The sequence below is a fragment of the Fukomys damarensis genome, unplaced genomic scaffold (assembly GCF_012274545.1).
Source record: "Fukomys damarensis isolate Sample0158 unplaced genomic scaffold, DMR_v1.0_HiC HiC_scaffold_16, whole genome shotgun sequence".
Lineage (NCBI taxonomy): Eukaryota > Metazoa > Chordata > Mammalia > Rodentia > Bathyergidae > Fukomys > Fukomys damarensis.
In genome coordinates this window covers 9,552,103-9,574,236 of record NW_022900928.1, presented here as the reverse complement: position 1 = coordinate 9,574,236, position 22,134 = coordinate 9,552,103, and the positions used below count along the sequence as shown (strand labels likewise).

General features: G+C 40.0%; 1 protein-coding gene across 1 annotated transcript in view; it reads left to right on the top strand.

Annotated features, from left to right (window-relative positions):
• The window catches only part of Nell1 (neural EGFL like 1), a 675,311-nt gene that overhangs the window by 308,118 nt on the left and 345,059 nt on the right, over nt 1–22,134 (top strand). The window lies entirely within an intron of this gene.

Here is a 22,134-nt window from a genome sequence, read left to right as displayed (position 1 = left end):
GTTTCCTGGAGGTGTTTTTTTTTTGTTTGTTTTTTTTTTTTTTTTTTTGGTCCTGTGGCTGAATCAATGCAGTTGTGAAAAGGTCAACAGCTTCTGAAGGCTTTTGGTTTGTAATGGATTGTGAGGCCCATTTTCAAGACCCCCCTCCATAACCCTTCCTCCTCCTCCTCCCAGCAATGACCAGGTTTAGAGCCCTATGTGTGCTTCTCCTCTAAATGTTTCTTCTTTAAAGGTGTTAACATTACATTTAAGTAAAACAGAACAGTGCACCCTTGTAAGCCAGGCACTTCTGGTTGGCAACAGTGTGTTCTCCATTCCCACAAACCTCCCGGTAATTATCCACAACCTGTCACTGTTTCTGTGTAACTGTTCTGCTGCATAAATGGCCCTGTAGCCCTGGTTTATGTGAATACAATATAGAGAGCTTCTGTGTCTGAATGCTAAGCCCTAGGATCCTAGAGCAGTTGCCCTTTGTCTTCCTGATATTGGCAGAAAATAACTGTGCCATCAGGTCCTGTGGTGGGAAGAGACCACCACTGTGGAGATTATTGGCATTTTGGGACACTAATGGATGGATAACAGATAGTGATTGTATCAGAAGCCTAGCCTTTCTGCTTCTTTTGTAGGTCAGGACAGACCAGACCATTCAGGGCAAGGTGACTACAAACACATGCTTTCTTTGAATTTTGGCTTAATTCATCTACTTCCTTTCAGTAGCTGAAAATAAACAAATTAAATAGAGAAACTTTAGGACAGGCCAGATAGGTGAATACATTGCCTACTTTTTCTTAGACTTTGGAAGCATTTGGTTGAGTGGTCTTCAGAAATATGAACTGATCATCCTTTACAAAACCTGTCACTCCCCAGACTGCTACGAGAGGTATCCAAGGCTAGCCATGTTGTGGTTCCATTATCTTTGTAGTCTTCTTTCTCCCTTCCTTTCCTAAGGCACTCTTTGCTTTAGCCATAGTGAAGAAATCACACTTTCATCCAGGGGCAGATCATGCTCTTTGCCTTTTGATACAAACGTATATAGTGTGCTCCAGTTTCTAATTTTTTTGCTCTGCTGTAGTCTCCCACTCCATGCCCCTGGCAAGTAAACTCCTGTGCTGCATTCAAGACCCTACCTCAGTTTCTGTCCTTATTAAGATTTCAGTGATCCTGTTCCTCAACTGTAGACTTGAACATTCTCACCTTCATGCGACAGGTGTACTTGGTGCATTTGTATAATCAGATATTCTATGTCACGAAATACCCAACATTCTCTCTCACTGAATATTTTATATCTTTGTAACATGATAGCCAGAAGCCACTGTGGCTATTGAACATTTGAAATGTGACTGTTCTGAGTGAGAATCTGAAACTTTAATTTTACTTAATTGAGTGTTGGGTGTTGCTGCCGTAGTAGTCCAGTGGTTCTGAAACTTTGGTGCGCATTGGAATTACCTGGAAGGACTTATTAAGCATAGACTTCTAGTGCCCAGCCTCAGAGTTTGTGACCCAGGGGATCTAGTCTAGGTCAGGTTCTAAGAATTTGCATTTCCACCAAGTTCCCAGGTGAAGCTGATATTTCTGTTTGAGGATTCACATTGTGGAAACTACTGGTCTACACCAGTGTTAGCAGAATAAAGCCTACATGGCAAATGTAGAGATGTTGCGAGCCACCTGTTTTAAAAAATGCTTTATGGAGAACAATCCACCCCTTCATTTTCAGCTGCCTGTGTATCATGGTGGCAGAGTTGAGCAGTTGCACCATAGACCACATGACTTAGAAAGCCAAAGGTGTTTGCTGCCTGATGTTATGTAGGAGAAATTTAGTGACCTTGGCTTCTAGCCTATTAATATGACTTGGTCCACTTTGTATCTTTGATCCCCCACATCAGTGTCTGGTTTAGAGAGTCACTGAACGTGAATGAAACAATCCGTAGGATCCCCATGGAGGAGGAGAAATAGTTTTTCTTGTGATAGATTGTTCTAGAGTTTTTCACGAATTTGGAAACAGTCCATTTGAGTTATTTTTTACTTAAACTAAGGCATTTAGCATCCTGTCCTTTATCAATTTGATCAAAGTGAAAAATTTGAGTAAAAGACAAACTAGAGTGGAAAAACCCAAAGGATTCTGAAAGGCGGGAATACTCCTCATTCAGCTGATTGTCAGTAGCAACAGAGATGATATTTTACAGGAATGTTGTCAGAAAATAATTTTATCTGGGAGCTAACAAGACAGCCTTCTCTTCATGTTGGGAAGAGCAGGATCTAGGACGTGGTTCCCACGCCTGCCCTGTGCCTTTCTAGTGTGAGCATCAGGGGAGCTTTTGGTTTGCTTGTCGTGGTTCTCCTTCTAGGCTACGAAATTACTGTGTGCTGAACAATTTCAAGGTCCAGAGACCAATAAGTAAGAGCCTTTTGGAGTCCCATTAAAGTGAAGATTGTAGTATTTAAGCACTTTTTGTTCCCTTGCTGTTTCACATAGCCTATTTGAGCAAAAGAACAAGTTGGAATAGTCTTCATTTAACTGGGCCTATGGATCATTATCCAACCTGGAACCTGCCGGTTACTCTCCATCTTTTCCTTGACTTCAAATGTCAGTGTGGGGTTACATTGGTACATCTTGTGATAAGACTGCACTTATCCAAACTCCTGTGACCTTGGGTGAGTTTTTTTAATCTTCTTGGTCCTGATTCCTAAGTGTTTTGGGGAAAGTCACCCAGACTTTGCATGCTTTAGTTCACATGCTATACTCTGTGTTGTCAACTTGTCATCAGCACTGCTAGTTTCTCAGTGAGCTTTAGAGAGTGATTTATTTGCCACCGAAGCCCCAGAAAGTGGTGGAAGCTTCCCAGAGATTTGTTTAAAAGAACTGTAAGTGGCTTCCTGGTGAGGTCTTGAAATAACTGATTTCATTGCTTCAGCTTGAACTCACTGGTGGCTGCGTCCAGCTTTGGCTTCCCAGTTCTGCCCCAGTATTATGAACATGTCTACTCCCTCTTTTATCCACCTCGTCAACTTCTCTAACCCCTTGCCTAAACATCACCTGCTCTGAGATTGTAGGTACCACTGGCCACACTGGTTATTTCTCCTTGCTCCTATCACATTTATGTATCAAGTATTACTCAAAGTATTGAGGTTATATTCTTGCATATTTTATTTTCCACAGTTTGTAGATATTTGAACCAAAAATCCTTTCCTATTCCTCCTGGTGTCTCTAACTCAGGGACTGGGATAGAATAGGCTTCAGTTATATATGTCCAGTGAATATGTGATCAAACACTTTCATACCAACATAGGCTTTGGAACTCCCAAAGGAGTCCCTGTGGACATGCAGGTTAAAGGCGCAGTGGAGGTGAGATTCTGTCATCCTATGGAAGTTAGCTCTGAATATAGAGACCAACAGAGCAATGATATTTTGGCCAGAGGGCACAGAGATTAATATTTTAACTGGTAGTGACTGGAAACAAAATGTTATTGCTTGGCCACAGTGGTGTCAGATGTTTGGATTTGATTTTAATTAGGAGGAATGACTATTATACCGTGAGTGCTGTAGATGATGACTAACTCTCTGAGGAATGTAGATTTCCTCTCTGCCTGCCCTCACTGGCTATTTCAGTGTTGCAGGCACCTTGGATCATGACCACCTAGGCACTGCTGTAAAGATAGGGCTTGTGTGCTGTTGTTTTCCCACACGCTGGTACAAGAGATGTCATTATCAGTGACTCTTCAGCTGTAGCTGGAAATTTTTAGTGAGTTGGTTTACTTGCAGGAATGCTCAGATCTATTATTTACCAAATGGTAGGAGTTAGAGATGGATGTAGAGAGGCAGGATCTTTATTCATTTCTCATTTTCAGGCGCAGCTTTCCATTCAGCTCTGTGTTCCACTTCATTTTAAGTATTCTTAATATTTGGACATTTCCCACTTTACTTGAGATGATTTAATCATCAGAATGCAGTTGGAAAAAAAATCTGTGTTTTCTTTCTACTTTAATTGGTCTTTTGCAAGCTTTACTTCCCTAAGGTTGGTAGGGAGATATAATAAAGTTTGAGATAAAAAGGTCTGGGCTTGAGTCCTGGATCTAACGTGAACCAGCTCTGTGACTTGGACAAATTGCATAACCTTTCTGAGCCTCATGCTCACACTCTTTTAAATGGAAATGATTATAATTGCTCTTCTTAGTTCCTTAGGTGTATTAATCTGATAAAGGGCTTTTTAGTTGTAAGGCAAAACTAGAAACAGTATTTCTTTACTTCTAAATAAGGGAGTCTTTGTACAGGGAACATAGACTCCTGGGAAGTGGGTAAAATCCAGCTGATTTTTAATGCCACCTCCTATCCTGCCAGCAGTCAGTGAAGGGAGAATGGGCAACTACATGTGGTCCAAAAAGGGACTTGAGGGTTGGGATTTTCCACCAGTCCAGGCAGAGTATGGTGTTCTGCCATGGCAAAAAGGAGAGCAGAGTTATTGTGTATTCTTCAAGGCCTTCTTGTCTTGGTAGGAGCTGCATAGACCTTAGTGGTTCTCCAGGGGGGCAGTTTGCCTCACCGGGAGCATGTAGATATTTTGACTGTCATAGCCAGGGAGGAAAGGAGCAGTCGTAGAATCTAAAAGGAAGATAGAAATGCTGCTAAGCAGTATATAAGGTACCAGGCAAGCACCCTGCAACAAAGAATTACCTGGTCCCACATGTCAGTAGAGTTGTGATCAAGAAACATCTCTCCAGAACTTCCAGGCACATCAGGATGGGCTGCACCAAACTTAGAAGAGGTCCACGAGTACTCCCAGTGGCCTGCCTGAGGCTGTTTCCAGGCCAAGCCTTGTACCTGCCTGCTAGGTCTTCATTTTCATGAGCTCCATATTTGCTTACAGGAACTTGCGTTAGACCTTTTCTGCCCATTGCGCTTGGAAGTCTCTTGCGTCAGTGTCCCCTGATGGTTAAGAATTTGAGTTTTGCAGATAGAATTCCCAACCTTAATTTTATCTGCCATTTACTGGCACAACTGTCTGTGCTTTGGCTGACTCAGTTATAAAGTGGAGATGTTGGCACCCATTTATCCAGCTGCAGGACAATAAATAGGCACTGATAATGATGCTATATACCAATTGATAAGAACCTGGGAAAATGCCCAGTGCTTCATAAATGCTCAGTACATGGTAACCATTATGTGACTGGCTACACTCCAAAACCAGGGGACATTAATGCAGCCTCACTGTGTGGATCTCAGATCATTTTGCTTCAGTTGGTTAGAAATTTATTTCATGCCAGACACAGTGCTGAGCAGTCAGAAACCAAAAAATGAGCTCATAGGCCTGTGAGTGAATTTACTACTGTCTTGTCAAACACATATAAGAGACTTGTGTATGCACCACTGTGGCAAAGCTGTCAGCAAAGGAAGGCAGTTTTTAACAGGTGATAAAGTGGATGGGAAGAAGGGCTTCAAGGTTGAAAGCACAAACTCTTCCTTACTGTCCAAGCTCAGCCTCCTCCACATCTACACACTGCTTATCTCCTTGGCCGACTTTGAATTCCTCCTCCTGGTCTGTAGTAGGCAGGAGGATCTTACTCCTTGTCTCTCTTCCCTTTTCCTGCCTTGATAAATAGTCTTGGGCTGAGGGAGACATCTTGTGTGAGAAGGCCTTTGATCAGACTCCTGTCTTCCCCCTACCCCCTTTCCTGCTTGGAAGAGATACTCCTATAGAAAGCCCACAAGCAGTCACTGATTTCTCGAGCTCATACAGTAGACCAGTTGGACATTGTGACATAGCGGCGATCTATAGAGTTGTTTGAAGTGGTTTACCTTTGTGATGGTCAGGCGAAAAAATCCTTCCTTGCATGGATCAATGGCTGATTATGTATAGGGAGAAACACAGGACTTCAAAAACAAAAAAACAAAAGTTAAAATCTCTCTTGGACTTTTTAGACCGTCAGAAGAGTACCCAGATTAGTGTTCTTTCCACTGAGATGCAGCGGTTGTTCTTTATTTATGACTGTGTTTAACAAGCTGTGGTTGCCCTAAAAGTTGAGATAAATGTAAGTTTACAAATCCAATCTCTTGAGGCAGGTTGGGCACATTCTGAATGTGACATTGCATATTGAAGATTGGTTTGGTTTGATGAAGCTGGGGTTGGTGGGGGTGTGGAGTATACATCAGAAGAGAGCTTTTTAAACTTGAGTATCACCTTTATGTTTATCCAGAAAGATGAAAATGTACCTGAATGATCAATCAATTATGGCCCATGCAGTTGTAGATAATCACTCATTTTCTGTCAGAGAATTTTGGCTTCCCAAATAGTTGCTTCATTTTAGGCAGGAGCCTTAAAAGTTAAACGTATTTTCACAACCAGAGCATAACAGAGGGAAGAGAAGTCAGATGAAGGCTTTGTATTCCTTGTTATAATTTCATACCTTTGGAGAAGCACCTGTGTTGACTGAACATGAACTGCTGTTCTTTGAATGTAGGCAGATTGCATTACGTACGTGGTACTTGGCCTCTTGTTCTCTTGCATAGCAAGTTGCCTCTGAGAGGAATGATGGTACTTGCAGAGTGGTGATAAGCCTATTTGCAAATCTGTTGACAGTGATTAAATTATCAAAAGAATGTACCATATCCCTTGAATCTCAACAAGGCCGATACCCTTAGTTTCCATGTTTTGCCTGACACTGAATAAAACTGTGAGAAACAAAGTGAATTTCTGTTTTAGGCCTTAGCCTTTGTCTGCCCTCTCATTATTCTACTTCTCTGTTGAAAACACACTTCTTGGGCTTTTTAACTTTGACAGTATTTCCACTGGTGGCTGAATAGTTCTGTGTCACCAGTGTCTGTCCTGTGCATTGAGAGATTCTTGCCAGAAACCCACACCTCTACCCTATGAGATACCAGCAGCATCCCATGCCCTGGTTGTGACAATGGAAGATATTTCCAGACCTTGCTACAGGTCCATGGGAAGCAGTGTTACCCCTGGCTGGAAGACTGTCCTTGGCTGAAAACCAGTGTAGTACCGGTTGCTTCGTATATGCAGAAAATAAAGGAATCTATAACAGGGCAATCCTCAGTTATAGTCTGGGCTCCGAGTGAGGTTCTTTGACATAGTTATCTGCAGGGAGCCGTGTGTATTGCTTTGCTCAGGTAAGTACTGTTTTACACCTGTTGCCCCACCGAAGTTATTACGAGTACCCTGATTCACTTTGGAAAGTATACTGGTTCCTATTATTATGAGTACTCTATTCACTTTGAAAAGTATACTGGTTCCCATGACAAATGGACAGACATACTGATTTGGGGAAAGTCACACACACTCTTTTGTGTTTTATGTTTAAAATGTTTCATTTAATTCCTGCAACTTTTTAAGTTTGGTGTTCTTTCTGTTTAATCCTTAAGAAAGCAGATACTCAACATGGTTAAATAAGTCCCCAGAGTTCAGAGGTTCTAACTGGAAGAAGCTGACTTGAATTCAGTTAGTCTCATTCTGAAGCCCATGTTCTTGACTGTTTTTGCTCTCACAAATGAGGAAATTTAGTCTTTTCTGCTGATTAAAGGCCCTATTCTAATTGCTCAGGCAAAACCTCCAGAATCGCTCTTGACTTCTACTTGTTACACTGCATATCTAATTCATCAGCAAATCCTGTGGACTCAACCTTTAGAATTACCTAGAATCCGTGTGCTCGTGTCTCTCCCTCCTTCTTGCCCATACGTGGGTGAAGCCATCAACTTTCACCAGTGTTATGCATTAGTCCCTTAGCTCTTCTTTTTCTCCCCTAGCCACCCCACGCTCCGTCCTCTCTACTCACCACTGTTAATGTGATGAATCGCCAACCACACTGGGTCACTGGTTTCCCCAGACCTCTTCAGCAGCTTCCCAGTTCACTCTCTAAAATCCGGGCTTTGAGGCCCGCCCTGGTCAGCTATGACCTTAGCAGCCTAATCTCATCTTCTTCATCCTTAGCCTTCGTCCCAGGGCTGTCTTTCTGCCACACTGGCTTCCCCGATGATTTGCTAACACGCTGTTATGGTTGTGTCTAGATGTCCCCGCAAAGCTTCATGCTGTCATTTTCAGAGGTGGCTGAAACTGGATTGTGTGATGCAGGGATTAAGGGTGTGTGATTACTAAACCACTACACCCCAGTGATTGGTTTGGCTCTGCACTAATTCTTGTAGTTTGGATGCAATAAATGGGGCAGAAAGACACTGTTAAGATATCTAGTTGCTTTTGCTACCTTTTTGCACCCTATTGTTTCTCCTCTCCAATGCCTGTTTGCCACCTCTGCCATGGAGCCAGCTGATTATAGACTGAAACCTCCACGAACTGTAAGCTAAATAAACCTTTCCCCCTATAACTTTGGGTGTAGGGTATTTTTTCTCAGCAATGAGAGAAAAGTAACTAATATACAACAAGCAAGCTTGTCTCTTTTGGGGCCATTGACAATACTCTTTCTTCTCATGGCTCAGTGTCTTACCTCTTCAGTTTTTGCTAACATCACCTCATTGGTACAGTGTTTGCTGGCTGCTCTTTAAAATTGCATATGGTTTCCACTTCCGGGACCCTAATTCTGTTTTTGTATTCTCCCTAACAGTGATCCTTCCCTAAATTTGCAATCCTCTAAACAATTTACTTGACAGTAAAGTTAGTAGTAGGAAGGTGAGGATTTTTACCTATTGTGTTCATTGTCCCAGACCCTTGAACTGTGCCTGGAACATTCTATACACTCTTTGTTGAATCAATGAATAATAGCTTGTGTGTGTTTCCTCTGGGTGAACCCTTGTGCTGAGTATTTTGCATTCATTACAACATTGTAAAATACCACGATCCTCTGAGTAATCGTACCATACTTACCTTACAGATGGGAAATCTGAGATTGGAGAGTTTAAGTGTGTAGTTCGAGGTCACACAGCTAAGTGTAGACAGGACTTGAGTTCTGCATGACCTTGAAACACCCTGCTCCAAATAGTCACCTTTTGCTGGCTTTGTCTGCCTGCCTGGTTCCTGTCCTCCCTGTTTCTTAGGAACAGGTGCAGGTTTTACCCATTGGCACATTTCCTCCTAGTGGTCCATAACATGGTGTTTTCCAAACAGTGTCCTATGAAGGATTAATAAATATTCTTTGGGAGAAGGGGGAAGAATCAATGCTAACATTTATTTTTCTCTCACTGAGCATTACAGGTGAGGGGGGGGTAGGTTTAGCACCAAAATATATTTTAATTGCATTTTTTTGTTTTGGAAAACGTTAAATCACTCTCTTTTCAAGGCAGTCCTCCACCAGCTCTGACAGTACCCAGCCAGTCTTCGAAGACATCATTTGGAGCCTCAAAAAGAAGCTCCCATGGTTATTTAGAAGAAAGCCTGATTTAGCTGATCTATTTATGTTTCCTGTTTTCTATCCATTTCTCAAGCTCCTGCGAGGCAGGCACCATCACTATTAGCAGCTAGCAGTGCACTAGTGACTGTTAATGAAGGCAAACAAAACAAGAACTTCCAAGCTGAAGGAATAAAGGAATATGTGACTGCATGAAGTCCATTTCTGAAATCTTCTGGGAATCTTCATACCAGGCATGGGCTTGACACTGATCTTTACGCTTGTTTATTTTTCTGCTGTACCGTCACTCCCAGAGAAACCAGAGGGTGTATGAACAAAGTGTGCTTTGGTCCTCACAGAGTCGGGACATCCCAGCAATGACCACTTCTCAGGTTCTGGGATTATTTTTTACATTTTTATTAGTACATGTTTGCAGTGCATAATGATTATATTCATCGTGGGGAGTTGGAACGTGTACATGACACATCTTTATTCTTTTTTTGTCTTCTTTCTCCCTCTCCCTTCCTTCATAGCTTCCTTCATGTCTAAAAATCTTGGGTGGATTCAGCTCTGCAGCCAGAACATATCTTCAAACTTGGTTCTTAGAAACTTGTTTGTTCCCTACAAAAACCCTGCGAAGAGAGGAAAATCCAGAGTGTAATTATATAAGACTTGTCTTTATCCATGCTCTAGAAGTTATTCTCCATTTTGAGGGGATGCAAGAATGTTTTTTTACCCAGCAGGCAAGAAGCTCTTGTTTACAAATACTCCTGCTATTTAATTAGCCCAGAATAGACAGGGCATCCACACTTTATTTTATAGCTCTCCTGTGATTCCAATACACATGTAAGAGGTGAGAGTTCTGTCGTCTCTGGTCTTGAGGCTAAGAGAATAGTTTTCTCCTGTGCGGAGGAGCACAAAAAACTCTAACCCACTCAGAGCTAAGACAACAGTAAGGAAACACAGGAGCTTTGAATTAATAACTACATGCAGAAGACGTAGTCAGTATTTCAAAAGGCAGCAAAAAGGGGACTCACTGATAAAATACAAAGGTGGGATTTATAAACTCCATCAACTAATGAATTTTTTCTCCAAGAAACTGTTTATCTCATTTATATTTCTCCACCTCTTTCGTTTCCCTTTATCTTTCTTATTTGATTTAGATTTCTTTCCCTTTTCCCTTGTTTTTCTTATTTCTGTATTTGTTGAGTGTTGTGTCTTGTCCTGTATTCAGTGCTTATTGAGTAACTGTATACCCTCAGTGTGTTATTCTAAAATGAAATTAGCTGGGCCATTTATATACTTCTCATCTGCAAGGCTCTCAAGTTACTGTCGTTTAATTTTTGCGCAGAGATGTTTATTGCCTCAAACACTGTCTCCCCTTCCTGGGGGTTGTCTGATCCCAATGGAAAAGGACTCCCTGCCTGGGGCATCACAGCATGAGTTAAATTGGAGTCACCTGAGCCAGCTAATGCTCCTTTCTTCATCCTGTGTGTAGTGGAGTTGCTAAATATGGACTCCAGTGTTTCTTAAACCAAGTAGAAAATTGCACAGATTTTCCACTTGCGTTTGAAAATAAAGAGATTAAGTTAATAACAAACTTTTGGCTTGTCTGTAAACACCTTGTTTAGATGGCAAGGGTATGCATGTGGCAGACCTTCACGTCACTCACGAAGGTAGGAGGGATGGTGGTTTTGTCTTCAACAAATGGCAAAATTAAGCTTCACCTACACTTCACATGATGCAGTTCAGCTTGTAATGTGAGTTTAAACTTCATAGACTTTGACTTCCACTTTGTGTCAATTTGGCATTTGTGTCACAAACTTGTTTTACTTTGTGCTTTGTGTAGCTTTATATTGGTTGAATGTTCTGGCCCAGAACCCTTCTTCCTCAACACCTCCCTCCCTTACCTCACTGGCTTCCTCTGTGTCACCGTGGCCGTCATCGTCAGCACCACCTCGGCCATCATGGTGACCACTCGAAGGTGCCGTGGATGTGTTACTCAGATCTGAATTCTTGTAACGCGAGCTCCTGTATTCTCTGACAGTGCCATTTAACTTCAACTAGGTTCATCTAATTTTCTGAGTTCCTGATTTATTTTTTTCCTCCTGAACTGCTTTGTTGCCATGAATTTGGATTCAGACTTAGAGTCCCAAGAGGAAGCTTGAGGAGAGGAGAGCACGAGAGGGGTTGGATAAAGGGCACAAAAGAACATTTGATTTAAATAAAGGCAAGAGTCACCTGCTGCACTAGCTTCCAGCTTTCAATTTCCTGTCTATTCATCCATTTCTCTAACAGAAAAGAAATGGAAAAACCATTAAGTGCTTTTATTTTGATGGCAGGTACATTATAACTGAAAACAAGATTGGAGATCTTAAAATTTCTACATCCTCAGCCGACTTCTAGAGTGGCCTGCTGAATAGGTGCTTGAGAGATTGCCAGTTCAGAAGTCAATGAAGTGCTAGGAAGCTCATCACGAAGTATTAGATGATAGTACTCACAAGTTTAAGAAAGTGACAGCCTGTAGCATTGGACATTAGCTTGTGAAAGGAGCTTTAAAATTGCATCAGATATTTCTTTAGGGGTCATCAGAAAAGACTCAGTGAAATGGGTATCTTGGATCAGAGCATCAGTCCTGCCCTTTGGGTGCAGGGTTTAGGAACTCTGGCTGGCCAGGAAGGATCTTCGATTGTCTGAGTTTTCCTTAGAGCCTGCACAGGATGAGTAGATGCGATGTATCTCTGTGGCTGGGTGTTTTGCACTTTTTTGAGGGAACATTTGACCTTCAGCTGCACGGACAGTTGGTCCAGATGAAATGTCACCGCACTAGTGCTTACCCTCAGCCTTTTCGATATTGAGCAAATGCCATTAAATCAGAAACATGGGGGATTGGAGTTTATTTTAGTTTTTTTTTGGTTAAATCTGATGCTATTTAACTGACTTTATTAGGACTCCGATAACACAAACGATACCATGGCTTCATGGTTTTTTATGTTCATTCTTGATTTGTTTTCTTTTGACATGGCTTTCTTCAAGAATGTTATTTTTTACTTATTTATCTGAGAAGGGCAGGAGATATTAAAAGATTTTTGCAAAAAAGAAATTCTGAATTTAATTACTCACTTATATCCATCAAAATATAGTAACAATTTGTGTTCATTTAGAGAGGGAAGATAAAAATCAGTAATTCCTGTCTTAGATAGAGTTGCTATTAATATTTTGGTACATTTTCTTTGGGGATTTCGATAGTCATTTACCTATCATGATGGTTAATTTTTACACCAAAATCTGCATTTGAAGAAAATAGATGTCATGCTTTTAATACATACCATTTTCTCTTAGTATTATATCATTAACATTTTGCTAGGCTATTTAGTACTGTATTCTTCTACAAAATTTGAATATACAGTTCCGCACTGAACAGAGGTACCGTGCTGTGCACTTCTCTACTGCTGGATATTTAGTTTGTTTTCAATTTTTGCTTTCAGAAATAATGCTTCAATGAACACCCTTGTATGTAACAAACCTCAGTTAACCCTCTGACCCTTCCCTTTGCGTACATTATGTTAATATTCACGATTCTTTTCGGGTAAAATGCCATTTCTTTGGGACTTACTAGTTCTGCATTTTATTCACTAGGTTTGTTGACCGATACAAGGTGGCACTGTGTTTGGAAGAAAATGAATTAGCATTGAGAAAACGTAGATTGAAGACATACTCTGCTACTTCTTAGTTGTGTCATTTTAAGGAAGTTCATCCCCTGGACCTTTTTTCCATTCTAGTGTACAGATTGGAGGAATATGAAACTTATTTATTCTCTTTCTCTCCAGTTGCTATGAAGAACAAATGCGGCAGGGCAAATAATAGTACTTTGTAAACTTGAGAGCACTTTAGTCTTTGACAATTTTTGTTAATGTTTCTTTGTCTGGCAGGTATCTTCTTTCTCAAGTGGAGAATATCGTTTTTTAATTTTAAATTCACTAGGAACTAAAAAGGGCTGATCCAAACTATGGTGTGTGTTTACATTTAAAAAACATTATAGTCAGATGCATAGCCACAAATCCTTTTCAAAATACTCCCCTTGCTTTGAAAACACGTACTGCATCCTTCTGGCCACTGTCTGAAGCAGTTCTGGGCAGTCCTCTTGCACAAGTATCTTTAGGAGATTTAATTAAAAATACAGTAGATACTGTGCCGTGCCGTAAGATAAGCTCATAAAAATGTTATGGTGTGTCCTCGTCCTCCTTTTTCACTGGGTCTGGCACCGTGAAACGTCTAGATCTTTCCTAAGGTCAAAACGACCATGAAAGCGGACTTTTTTTTTTAATCAGTTCAGGATATTGAGGCAGCCATAAAGCCACAACTAAAGACACTCACGAAAGAGGACTTCCAGAACTGCTTCAGGAAGTGGTAAGAGAGATGGGATAAATATATTTGAAACAAACAGGAAGGGAGTATTTGGGGAAATATTAATGGCAGTATATTTTTTAATATAATAAACTCTTTTTTCAGTGCTGGGTATCGAACTTGGGTCCTTAAGTTTGTGAGGCAGGCAGCGGAAACACTGAGCTAAATCCCTGGCCCTATCATAACATTTTAAAGATTTAAGCATTCACCTTGTTTTGGAGCATTTCTCATATATTAGATGGAATATACACAAATACAACTTTAAAATCTGTGAGACGACCACCTATCGAGAGACAGATTCCTTCACGTAGTGATCCTTCATCCAATCGAAGCGCTCTCCTCCGCTCCAGGGGTGTTGAATCGTCTCGCTTCCATCTGGGGAAATCCCCCCTCTGCAATGAGCTCTTTGTCTTCTAACATGTCTCTGAAACTTCACTGACTTGGGAATTGTACACTGTACTTCCCCGTTTTTTGGTTGTTACCCTTTTTTTCTCATTGAGTTTATTGGTACATTTTAGGTATACAGTACAGTTACATTCATTATTGGGATCTTGTACCTCTACATGACAGGTCTTGACTCTCATTTTTTCTCCTTGTCCCTGCCCTCCCTTCACTCCCTCCTCTCCTCCCCATTTACAAACACTTTATTTCCATTTTTTCATTTTCTCATATTTTTTCTTTTCCCTTATTACCTTTCCCCTATCCTTCCTACTTTCCCTACACGTTTAGCCCTTTTCTTCCTATTTCACATTGTAAATTATCTCATTAGGATCTTATGTACTTAGCTTTTCACACCAGAGAAACTATTCGGTATTTATACGTGTGACTTATTTATTTCACTTAAGAGTATATCCTCAATATGTATCCATTTTCCTATCAATGAATCTAATTTCGCATTCTTTATGGCTGAGTAGTATTCCATTTTATAGAAAAGCCACATCTTCTTTATCCAGTCTCCAACTGATGGGAACATGGGCTGTTTCCAAGATTTAGCTATTACAAACTGTGCCTCTATAAACATTGGTGCACTTATGTCACTGTGGTATGATTCCTTTAATTCTTTTGGAAAGATACCCAGCAGAGGGATGGCTGGATCAAATGGAACCTCTAGTCCCAGCTCTTTGAGGTATCTCCATATTGATTTCCATAGTGGTTGCACCAGTCTGCACTCCCACCAACAATGGAGAAGGCTTCCTTTCTCCCCACCAACATTTGTTATTGTGTGATTTCTTGATAGCAGCCATTCTTTGTGGGTTGAGGTGGGATCTCAGTGTTGTTTTCACCTGCATCTCTTGAATGATCAGTGATGTGGAACATTTTTTCATATATTTACTTGCTGCTTTTACTTCTTTCTCTGAGAAATGTCTGTTCATTTCAGATACCCATTTTTCAATTGGGTCTTTATATTTGGGGGGCGGCTTGTTTTGAGTTCTTTATATATTCTAGATAGTAGTCCTTCGTCTTAGGAGCAGCTGGTAAAATTTTTTTCCCACATTGTAGGTTGTCTCTTAATTCTGTTGATGGCTTCTTTTGCAGTGCAGAAGCTTTTTAATAAGATGAGATCCCAGTTGTTGATTCTTTCTGCTAGTTCCTGTGCTAGGGAGGATTTGTTCATAAAGTCTTTTCTTATGCCAATGTCTTCCAGAGTTCTGCCTGACTTACCTTCCAGCAAGTTTAGTGTTTCTGTTGTAATATTTAGATTTTTAATCCGCTTGGATTTTACTTTAGTGCATGGTGAAAGATAAGGGTCTAGTTTTAATCTTTGGGAGGTTGAGATCCAGTTTTTCCAACACCATTTATTAAAGAGGCTATCTTTCCTCCAGGGGCGATGGTCAGCTCCTTTGTTAAAGATGAAGTAGCTGAGTACATCTGGAATTGTTTTTGTGTCTTCCAGTCTGTTCCACTGATCCTCAGGTCTGTTTCTACCTCATTTTCCCTACTTACATAATGTCTTTACTTTGGTTACCTGCAGTTGTATTTACCTAGACATGGATTTCTTTAATTTATTTTTCCTGATATTGATTTCTTGAATTCCAGGAAGGATGACTTGCATAACTTGGAAATTTTTCAACCCTTCTCTTTTAAATATTATGCCTTTCCCATTATCTCTATTTTCTCTTCTTTAGAACATTAAATAGACATTCCCATTCCTCTCAGCCTATATTTCCATACTTTCTGTCACCCTGTGCTGCCGTCTTGGTAATTATTTAGATGTATCTGCTAGCTTATAAATTGTTTCTTTAGTTAATGAATATATAATTTCAGAGTTTATGCACATATTTCCAGAAGTCCGTTAGTTTTATTTTTTTTCAAGTTGGTCTGATTCCTTTCGATAGTATATTTTTTCCTTGTTGCATTTTTTAGTCCATCCCCAATGTTTGGAAACATTTGGAAACAGACTGGATTAAGGATGGGTCTGGGTAGACTGCACTGTTCAGTGAGGAATTTGTACAGTGATGGAAACGTTTCCATCTGTGTCCAGTAATGACCAAATGTGGTGATTGAACACTTGGGATATGGCCAATATGAAGCTCTGGATGTTTAACATAAGTCAATATTAATGAATTAAAATGTAAGTTCATTATCATAGTGCTAGTGGCTAATGAATTAGATAGCAGCAGTCTAGGGCGCATTCACTTTTGATTTTTGCACAGCACTTGGGAACTACAAATCTTGGGTTGCTGTATGGTAATATTTTGGTGGAAGTGTTTCACACTATTGTATAGTATAAACAAATTTGGCCGTGAAATGGCCTGTGGTTATACAAAGCAAGGGGATATTTTTATACATACAAATGAATCACAGTTCTCCTTATGTGTCTTCCTTTTCTGGTGAGCAGATAAGTTTTTACCCACAGTTTCCTTAATGCATGCTTCGATCTTTAGGAGCCCCAGCTTTGGGCTGGGGTAGCTCAACCACATGGCACTTTCTCAGTGCATTTGGGAGTTTGGGTTTGATCCACAGCACCCTAGCATTGCAATCTGTGAAAAAAGACCCAGCTTTATTTAAGAATTTAATTTTCATTTTGGGAGATGCTAAATCTTCCCCCCTTTTCCCTAAACAGTCATTGTAGAGATTGGTAAACAGCTCTAGGACAGTTATTAGGGCAGCAACCACTTATATCTCTGATTTTCAGCCCCATGGCCTTTTTGGTCCCTGCAGATTTCCCTTATATTCTTGCATGCTCAGTCCTCTGGAGGAATGTATTCTATGTTGTTCTACATATGGCACTCCCTGAGTATTCTGTCTTCTTGCTAGAAACAGAAATGTTCTCAGCTCTTTCTAACTGAATAATTTCTTTATTGAGGATAGCTATTGGAAGATTTTCTCACTGGGCATGGAGAGAGGTTGTTTGTTGGTCATTAAATAACAACAGGAATGTAAATAAGTCCCTTTCATGGGCCATTAAATTCTTGAATAAAGTGGATGAAACCTGATACTTTGTATTGACAACTCAATAGTGTTGACTTATTTATAGCTCAGGTTTAAAGTGTCCCTTTATGGTTTATGTGCAAGCAGTGAGTTTTCTGTTCTGCCAGCTGCTCAGACATGTGAGCCTCAAGTCCATGTTGTGAAGGTCAAATCCCCTTGTTGCATCTGAACAAGGAACATGGATGATGATGAGGAGGTTCAGTGAGGCATTAGGTTATAAATGCTTTTGTTGATTTATTAAAACCAACACAGGATGAGCTTGGCTTGAGGAGTCTATTGGTGATAATTCTCGATGTGGATTTTATCCCTCTCCATTTCAAAGTGCAGATGTGAACACTGGAAAACCAAATACATAATACAAAAAGGAAAAGGCTAGGCAGAACTGGATCCCAACTGGACTAAGAATAAATAGAAAAGGGTTAGCAGTAATGATTTACTTTCTGAATCTTGGGATTTCATTTGACTAGCACCCTCATTTATAAATGCCAACAATCACTGAACATGTACTATACTCTAGGTGTAGTTCTAAAAGTTCATCATTGATTTTTTAACCCTCTAGCTACCATATAATGAACCATTTTCAAGTGAGGACATAAGATTGAGAAATTTGAATAAGTTTACACAACTAATGAACCATAAGGCTAAGATTTGAACCCAAATGCCAATGCCTGTGATTTATTTATTTATTGGTAGCTGGGATCAAACTCAGGACCTTGCGCTTGTGAAGCAGGTAGCAGTATCACTGAGCTAAATCCCCAGCCATGCTTATCATTTATTTGGAAATACTTTCTAACACTGTACACAGTTGCTTTCTGTAGTTAGAGAATTGATGGTATAAGTGAATGTTTTGTATATTCTTTCTGCTACAATAGTGTTTTACTTTTTCTCCCTCATGTAAGAAGTCTGAATGTTGATTTAATGATGCAGCAAAAAAATCTAAGTAACTTAAAATACAAAGTTTCTACTATCCTTAGCATGTTTATTTTAATCCCTAAGCCTTTCTCATGGGTGCCAGAGGACGACTCCAGGCACCTTGTACTTATTCAAGGTGTGAGGAAGAGAAAAGAAGGGACATCAGTGTCTGCCTTTCTAATCAGAGAAAATGCTCTGCTTAAAGTGCTCATGAAGACAATCTGTTCTGTCTCAGTGGACTGGCTTGTGTCGCATGGGTATTCCTGGCTGCAAAAAACACTGAGGGATTAGCTACTGCATTTTTGTCAGACTCTCCAGTATAAGATGGTCAGCATTATTCTCGCCGCTGCTTTTCACTGTTAAACCAAAAAGGCACAGTAGAACAGCAGGTTTGGCTTTTTGGAGTCCCCAGGCAGTTGCTTATAAAGGAAGAAATCCTTGTCTCAGATTGCGTGAATATGGAAGGTAGAAATTCCCAGAAGTATTTCTGGGGTTATTACAGAGATGGCAGAGTTCATTCCACAATCCTCACTTTTCTTTGGTTATGGGTGCTACGAAGCATTCTCTGGAGGAGAGCCCAGCTCTAAATTAAGGAACATTAACAAGTTTTGTAGAAATTACATTATTTAACATTTTTAATGAAACAAAAGTAGCATGATTATTTTAGATGTGAAAATATGAAGTATAATGTCACCAGCCTAAATTTGGTGCTCATATTTTCTTACAGCTCTTACTTGCACCTCTGTACTCTTTTTTGCACAGTTGAAATCACACAGTGTGTAGTTACATCTATTTTTAACTCTGGGCAAAGTGTCAAGAGCTTCCCAATGCCATGAGAATTCTTCATCATCAGTTTGGTGGCTGAACAGTATCCTGTCATGAGGGCAGAAGACTCTACATTTTATGGACATTTACTTTGCCGTTATTTTTCCTATTATATGTATGAGTTGTTAAATATTTTTTGATTCTTTTTTGTATTAAGTTTGAAGAAATTAAATTCACCAAGTGGGTGTATGTAAATGTGGCATGATGTATCAAGATCTTGTAGCCCTCTAATCTTCATTTTTATCTGTATCTTGCACTTTGATTCCCACTCCTATCACCTTTGTAGTTGTGAAGCCACAGATTTGTTGGTAATGATTTCTTAGACCTATTTGGTTAAGAGCAGAGAGTGTAGGGTCTGGTGTACTCTTCACAGAGATTTTTAATGTCCACTTGCACACTGGAATTTCTCTACCAGTAGCAGTAAGTGTCCTCTGACTTTTTTAGCATTTATAGCCAGTCCTGGATAAAAAAAATCACAACAGCGAACCGTTATCCTAGTTTCACTGGAAATTTCTCTGTACCTGTATTTTCATGGTGAATCATAAAGCACTTATTACTCCTATTATCATGGGTCATCAGAAAAAAAATTTTTTTCAATCCGGTGTGTTTATAAACTACTACACATCCCCTCTGTAGCATGCATTGGTACATCATTGAGTTTAAACTTCCAAAATGGTACAGTTGTAGGGAATGAAAAAGGGGTGGGGGAGAACTTTGACTTTTGAGTAAAAGGACTTGCTTGGAGAGGCTAGACCCAAGCCACACAACTCATTATACTACACTGCACAACTTCAGTGCCTCTTTTAACTGTTTTAAAAGTAAATTTCCCCATCAACCAGAATGAGAGGTAATGCTCTAATTAATTACCTGGATTAGTAGTTTTAACAAAACATAGTTAAGGGTTACATTGAAATTATATCATAGCATCAGGAAGCCAATAGTGAAAGAATAGTGAGTTCAATTTTCAAGCTAATCTTTATGTACCAATCAGTCAGGGTGTCAGGTGAAATAAGCTTTATTTCCTCCCAACTGCAGGCTGAACGATTAGCATACATCACTTATTACATGTGCTAATCTGCTGCTTACAACCACTGCACAGGAGCTGAGTTTCAAACAAAGTGTAAATTGCTCCATGAGTCCAAAATGTGTGTCCCTTGCAGAGCTGAGATTTGTGCCCAGGTTGGTCTGACTCTAAACTCCATGTTTTCTTACACAACATCAGTATTCACCAACGTTGAATGAGGACTAAATATACCTCCAAATTATAGATAATTATGTTTATTCTAATAGTTCTTAAATATATGCAAACATATGATCAGATAACATATTCCTATATATATATCCCATAATTATAGCATTTATACTACTACAAAAGCAATTTCCTAGTTAAGTATAAAGAAAACCATAGGCCACTAAAATTCAAAGTAATTGCACTGGTTCAACATGGCCAAAGCTAATGTTTTGCTGAAATTAAATCAGCACTGGCAATGTACATGAAGCATAGATTCTAAAATGTGAATTCTTTGGAGACGACATGTGTTCATCACCAAGTGGGGAATGATGACTCATTTGTCTCTCTTGCTATATTTGAACCACTGCTAAGTCTTATTTTGAACACCATGCTGGAAATAAACCATTTTGACTTCATTTGGCTTGAACACATCATTTATGAATCAAGTCCACCTTTTTTCTCATTTGCTAACAATACTTGAAATATAACCTCTTAGGCATGATGCATTGTAAACAGGAAACAAAATGCAAGCAAGTATTCCACAGCAATGTTCAGTTTAAAGGATTAAGCAGTATAATTCAGAATATACTTCAATGAAAATGTTAAAAACTGCTGTAAAAAATCTGTTGTAGGGTAGAGAACTCAAACATGTATTCCTAATGCCCCATGGAACCATTTTCGTACTCCTTTAGTTTTGAGCCTGCACCGTACAGGTGAGATAAGGGATGCAAGGCAGCAGGTGAGGGGCCCAGAAAATCAACATTCACAGATGTTTTTGTATTGAGGTGGAGCCATATCCATTGTGAGAGTCAGTTATGGTGCCTGTCCATAACCTACGCCAGTAGCTAGGCCCCTAGACAGACAGAATTAGAAGTCATCTCAGTCCCAGGCACCTGCAGTGCAAACCCAGTCTGTAGGTAGTGCCTGCATCCCTGGAACTGCCGTTCTTGTCGTCATTGGGTGGGGAGAGTCAGTCCCTTGCTGTCCTGGCCCGGGGACTTGTAGGTGGTGAAGCCTGAAGACGTCTGATGAGCAGTGAACAGGAGGACAGGGAGCTATTCCCGAAAAAAACTCCAAGCCCCACATTCCAACACCATTGTGAACTGAGTGTTACAATATTTGGTTTATCACCACGGCAGAAGCTACATGGTACAAAATATTCTTTGAGAGATTTCATTTTATTAAAATGCCTGCTTCTCTTCACTTTTAGTGAAACAAATCTTTTGGTAAAATTGAGGACATAGAATGTCTAGTAATGGTGGACTAGAATGTAATTGTCATAAGAGCTTTTGGAATTGTCTTAAGAACGCTGAGGATTCTTTATGGTGTTATTAACTCACATCGGTAAAAAAAGCCATGAGTAAGAAAAAGATCTTTTTGAAACACTTGAAGATGGGTAGAAGAAAACTTAGCAGCCCAACTGGGTGTAAGAGATGGTGGGAAAGAATGGTACTTTCTATCCAGTAGCTTTAAAAATATATATTGTAAACTTACTAATGTTCATTGAACTAAGGAGATTGTAAAAGTTTAGTATTGTAAAGTTATATCTTGGTATGAGAGATGAATATTAAATGAGAAAATGAACAAAATTCCAAGTAGGTGGGAATAGGTTTTAGAAATAAGGGTCTCTGGTTGGCAGGAACATAGTGTGTTCTAAGGAGATGCGGCTTTTGCTTAGAGACACCAGGGCAAAAGGGCCTGGCATGAATGTGAGGGGTCTGTACTGTGAAGGGCTGGGGCTGGCTAAGGAATTTGAAGGATTTACTACTAAAAGTTCAAGAAGTGCTCTGACGTACGATTTAGATTTTTGCATGATCCAGTCCCTGCTTTATGAAGAATGGGTTGGAGGAGGCGATAGTATAAGCAGGACTCTTGGGAGGTTCTTGCAGGAGAAGGAAAGAAGAGACCAGGTAGAGGCAGTGAACGATGGAGAAAAGTGGGTGTGCTTGAGATATATTTACTCCACTTAGGAGGGTAATGCTCTTCATGGGTCGAATATAGTGCAGCACAACAAAAGGGAGGAGTCAAGAACAGCTTCAAAG